The sequence below is a fragment of the Carcharhinus amblyrhynchos genome, unplaced genomic scaffold (assembly GCF_965287045.1).
Source record: "Carcharhinus amblyrhynchos unplaced genomic scaffold, sCarAmb.v2.hapA chromosome_578, whole genome shotgun sequence".
NCBI lineage: Eukaryota > Metazoa > Chordata > Chondrichthyes > Carcharhiniformes > Carcharhinidae > Carcharhinus > Carcharhinus amblyrhynchos.
The window spans coordinates 36,372-42,371 of NW_027650318.1; positions in this window are offsets into that span (position 1 = coordinate 36,372).

Genomic DNA, 6,000 nt, shown 5'->3' on the forward strand with positions numbered 1-6,000 from the left:
TCCCTTCCATTCCATGCCGAACACAGCTCTGGGCTTCCAGTGTGGTGTTTATTCTGATTTGATTTACTATTGTCACATGTATTGGGATGCAGTGAGAAGCATTGTTTCTTGTGCGTTATACAGACAAAGCATACCGTTCATGGAGAAGGAAAGGAAAGGATGCAGATTGTAGCGTTACAGTCATAGCTAGGATGTAGAGAAAGATCTACTTAATGCGAAGTAGATCCATTCAAAAGTCTGACAGCAGCAGAGAAGAAGTTGTTCTCGAGTCGGTTGGTACGTGGTCTCAGAATTTTGTAATTTTTTCCCTACGGAAGAAGGTGGAAGAGTGTGTGTCCGGGGTGTGTGGGGTCCTTGATTACGCTGGCTGCTTTTCCCAAGACAGTGGGAAGTGTAGATAGAGTCACTGGATGGGAGGCTGGTTTGCGTGATGGATTTGGCTACATTCATGACCCTTTGCAGTTTCTTGTGGTCTTGGGCAGAGCAGGAGCCCATACCAAGCTGTGATACAACCAGAAAAAATACTTTCTATGGAGCATCTGTAAACGTTGGTGAGAGTAACAGCTGACATGCCAAGCTTCCTTAATCTTCTGAGAAAGCAGATGCAATGGTGAGTTTTCTTAACTATAGTATTCGCATGAGGGGGAACCAGGACAGGTGATTTGGACACCTAAAGATTTGAAGTTCTCCACCCTTTCTACTCCATCCCCCTTGATGTAGACAGGGCATGTTCTCCTTTACGCTTGCCGAAATCGATGATAATCTCCTTCATTTCGTTGACATTGAGGGAGAGATTATTGTCACCGCACCAGTTCTCTAAGGGCGGGCGCTGGGTACATGTTTAACAATGATTTTACACCCTGCCCCTACATAACTTCATAAAATATAGAAGCAGAATTAGGCCAATTGGCCCATCGAGTCCGCTCTTCCATTCGATCATGGCTGATATGCTCCTCATCCCCACTTTCCTGCCTTCTCCCTATAATCCTCAACCCATTACCAATTAAAAATTTATCTAACTCCTCCTTAAATGTACTCACTGTCCCAGCATCCACCAGCACTTTGGGGCAGCGAATTCCACAGATTCACAACCCTTTGGGAGAAGTAGTTTCTCCTCAACTCTGTTTTAAATTTGCTGCCCCTTATCCTAAGGCCTCTCGTTCTAGAATGTCCCACAAGAGGAAGCATCCGCTCCATGTCTACTTTTATCATCTTGTAAACCTCAACTTGATCTCCCCTTATTCTTCTAAATTCCAGAGAGTATAGGCCTAAACTGTTCAATCTCTGTATTGTAGATTAAACAATGATTCAATGCTGGGGAGGCGATGGCTGAGTGGTATTATCGCTCGACTATGAATCCAGAAACTCAACTAATGTTCTGGGGGACACAGGTTCGAATCCCGCCACGGCAGATGGCGGAAATTTGAATTCAATTAAAAAAATCTGGAATTAAGAATCATCAAAACCCTATAGTGCGTAAAGAGGCCATTTGGCCCATCAAGTCTGCACCAACCACAATCCTATTCCCTACATATGTATCCGGTAATCCCTCTAACCTATACATCACGGGACACTAAGGGGCAATTTTAGCACGACCAATCAACCTAACTCGCACATCTTTTGGACTGTGGGAGGAAACCGGAGCACCCGGAGGAAACCCACACAGACATGAGGAGAATATGCAAACTCCACACAGACAGTGACCTGAGCCAGGAATCGGACCCAGGTCCCTGGAGCTATGAAGCAGCAGTGCTAACCACTGTGATAATGTGCCACCAGGAGCACAGTGGTTAGAATAGCAATCTCCTTCACATCAGAATGACCATGAAACCATTGCCCATTGTCGGAAAAACCCATCTGGTTTCCTTTAGGGAAGAAAATCTGCCGTCCTTACCCCGGTCTGGCCTACATGCGACTCCAGAGCCACAGCAATGTGGTTGACTCTCAACTGCCCTCCAAGAGCAACTAGAAATGGGCAATAAATGCTGACCCAGCCAGCGACACTCATGTCCCACGAATTCATTAGAAAAAAGAATGAAAACTGAAAGGTCTGATAGGGTAGATGGAGAGAGGATGGCAAAGCTGAGGAACATAAATACAGGAAATCACCAACAAATCCAACAGTAATTCAGGAGAAACTTGTCTGAGTATTTAGAATAAGGTACACATTACCACAAGGTGATTGAAGCAAATAACATGGATGCATTTAAGGGGCACTGTGTACTTGAGGGAGCGACAAATATAACAAGGATACGGTGGGATGATGTATGTGGGAGATAACCACAGGCACAGCTGGGCTGAATGGTCTCTTTTATTGTACATTCCTGGTAATTTTGTATAATCCGGCCCCTCAGCTCAACCTGAGAACTACTGCTCCAAGCTGGGCCCTCTCTGGACTATCTTTCCCAATTGGAGGGCTCACTGTCACCAGCTTGTTCCAACCAGAATCTCACATAGTACCTGCTGCAAGCATTAGGATCAGAGAACGAGCCATGTGGAGTGAGGTCCACACCTCGGGGTCCTTTTCCTAAATCAGCCGTCACACATCAGATCGGCAGCTCCGTGCTGAATCCTGGAAATCCAGGCATGATCACACTTTGAAAGCGAAAACAAGGTGGCAGATTACCACCTGAATGGCTGTAAATTGGGAGAGGGGAGTGTGCAGAGGGATCTGGGTGTCCTTGTGCATCAGTCACTGAAGGTAAGCATCCAGGTGCAGCAGGCGGTAAAGAAGGCAAATGGCATGTTAGCTTTCATGGCGAGAGGTTTTGAGCACAGGAGCAGGGATGTGTTGTTACAATTATACAGGGGCCTTGGTGAGGCCACACCTAGAGCATTGTGTACAGTTTTGGTCTCCTTTTCTGAGGAAGGATGTTCTTGTTCTCGAGGGAGTGCAGTGAAGGTTTACCAGGCTGATTCCGGGGATGGCGGGACTGATGTATGAGGAGAGGTTGACTAGGTTAGGATTGTTTTCACTGGAGTTCAGGCAAATGAGGGGGGAATCTCATAGAGATTTATAAAATTCTAACAGGACTAGACAGGGTAGATGCAGGGAGGATGTTCCCGATGGTGGGGGGGAGTCTAGAACCAGGGGTCACAGTCTGAGGATTCAGGGTAGACCATTTAGGACGGAGGTGAGGAGACATTTCTTCACCCAGAGAGTGGTGAGCCTGTGGAATTCATTACCACAGGAAGTAGTTGATGCCAAAACATTGAAAATATTCAAGAGGCGGCTGGATATCGCACTGGGGGTGAATGGGATTTAAAGGTTGTGGGGAGAAAGCAGGATTAGGCTATTGAGTTGGATGATCAGCCATGATCGTAATGAATGGCAGAGCAGGCTCGAAGGGCTGAATGGCCTCCTCCTGCTCCTATCTTCTACGTTTCTATGAATGCTGGAGCAGGCTCAAAGGGCTGAATGGCCAGCCCCTGTTTTCTATGAGAGTCTGCTGGACTGGTGTTTGAACATGGCACTGGGACCTTTGAATCAGACAACTGAAGTCAGGCAAACTAATCAGAGTGGAACTTGCCTGTGTGTAATTAGTGAGATTCCCAGCACAGAATCCAGCGTGGGATCCTGCCATGCTGGCCAGTGGGAAAGGTGTCCCTGGAGTCACCCATCACCACCACACAGTCTGAAAAAACAGAGAATTCCACCTGAAGGCCAGAAGACTACAGCCTCAAGTTGACCATGCAGGGGCCACATCTTAGCAGAGGAATCAGGAGAGGAGAGGGATGCACTGGCAAAACTCCATGTCCTGAAACAACCATACCCTCAGCACATCTGGAAACACTTTCCTTAACCCCACTTGACCTTATCCTAATGAAAATAAGGAGGTGGACTCAAGTAACAGCAGCTTGCTGCACGCTCCCTCAGCCAGAGAAATCAGTGCTCAGGATACCACTTGCAGCACTCTGACCTCTCACCCTCATCTATAGTGGGAGGTCAGTGTCAGTCACAGGGGCTGACATGATGAAGGAGAAAACTGAAAGTCTTGCAACTAAGTGAACTACAAATCAAGCGCTGTGCTTCTGAATCCCTCTCGACTCACATTTGATGAGGCAACATAGATGCAAGCTTTACTCTGTATCTAACCCCGTGCTGTACCTGTCCTGGGAGTGTTTGATGAGGACAGTGTAGAGGGAGCTTTACTCTGTATCTAACCCCGTGCTGTACCTGTCCTGGGAGTGTTTGATGGGGACAGTGTAGAAGGAGCTTTACTCTGTATCTAACCCCGTGCTGTACCTGTCCTGGGAATGTTTGATGGGGACAGTGTAGAGGGAGCTTTACTCTGTATCTAACCCCGTGCTGTACCTGTCCTGGGAGTGTTTGATGGGGACAGTGTAGAGGGAGCTTTACTCTGTATCTAACCCCGTGCTGTACCTGTCCTGGGAATGTTTGATGGGGACAGTGTAGAGGGAGCTTTACTCTGTATCTAACCCCGTGCTGTACCTGTCCTGGGAGTGTTTGATGGGGACAGTGTAGAGGGAGCTTTATCTAACCTGTGCTGTGGAAATTGCACAAACGCTAATTGTAAAGTTAAAGTAAAACTTAGTAAAGTGTATTAGTCTCAAGTAAGGCTTACATTAACACTGCAATGAAGTTACTGTGAAATTCCCCTAGTTGCCACAGTCCGGTGCCTGTGTGGGACAATGCACCCTAACCAGCACATCTTTCAGACTGTGGGAGGAAACTAGAGCAACTGGTGGAAACCCACGCAGACACGAGGAGAACGTGCAAACTCCACACAGACAGTGACCCAAGCTGGGAATTGCACCTGGGTCCCTGGCGCTGTGAGACAGCAGTGCTAAACCACTGTGTCACCATGCCCCCGGGAATCGAACCCCGGTCCCTGGCGTTGTAAGGCAGCAGCGCTAACCCGCTGTGCTGCTGGGAATCGAACCCGGGTCCCTGGCACTGTGAGGCAGCAGTGCTAACCCACTGTGTCACCGTGCTGCTGGGAATCGAACCCGGGTCCCTGGTGCTGTAAGGCAGCAGCGCTAACCCGCTGTGCTGCTGGGAATCGAACCCGGGTCCCTGGCACTGTGAGGCAGCAGTGCTAACCCACTGTGTCACCGTGCTGCTGGGAATTGAACCCGGGTCCCTGGCGCTGTGAGGCAGCAGTGCTAACCCACTGTATCACCGTGCTGCTGGGAATCGAACCCGGGTCCCTGGCGCTGTGAGGCAGCAGTGCTAACCCACTGTGTCACCGTGCTGCTGGGAATCGAACCCAGGTCCCTGGAGCTGTGAGGCAGTAGTGCTAACCCACTGTGTCACCGTGCTGCTGGGAATTGAACCCGGGTCCCTGGCGCTGTGAGGCAGCAGTGCTAACCCACTGTGTCACCGTGCTGCTGGGAATCGAACCTGGGTCCCTGGCGCTGTGAGACAGCAGTGCTAACCCACTGTGTCACCGTGCTGCTGGGAATCGAACCCGGGTCCCTGGCGCTGTGAGGCAGCAGTGCTAACCCACTGTGTCACCGTGCTGCTGGGAATCGAACCCGGGTCCCTGGCGCTGTGAGGCAGCAGTGCTAACCCACTGTGTCACCGTGCTGCTGGGAATCGAACCCGGGACCCTGGCACTGTGAGACAGCAGTGCTAACCCACTGTGTCACCGTGCTGCTGGGAATTGAACCCGGGTCCCTGGCACTGTGAGGCAGCAGTGCTAACCCACTGTGTCACCGTGCTGCTGGGAATCGAACCCGGGTCCCTGGCACTGTGAGGCAGCAGTGCTCACCACTGTGCCACCATGCTGCCCAAATTGCACTTCCCAAAACCTAAACAGGTTGCAATATAAATGAAGTACCGTTTTATGCTGTTATTCACTGCAGCCTCATGTCAGTCTTTATGAAAAGCTGCAATGATCAGGAACAGTGGAGAGTGCAGATTTCACACACACACACACCTTCTAAATTCCTACACACTCCTGTTCACTGACCTCTGACATCTTGTTGTCAGTTGAAAGTGTGATGAGGTAATTTACCCAACTCAGCACAAACAAA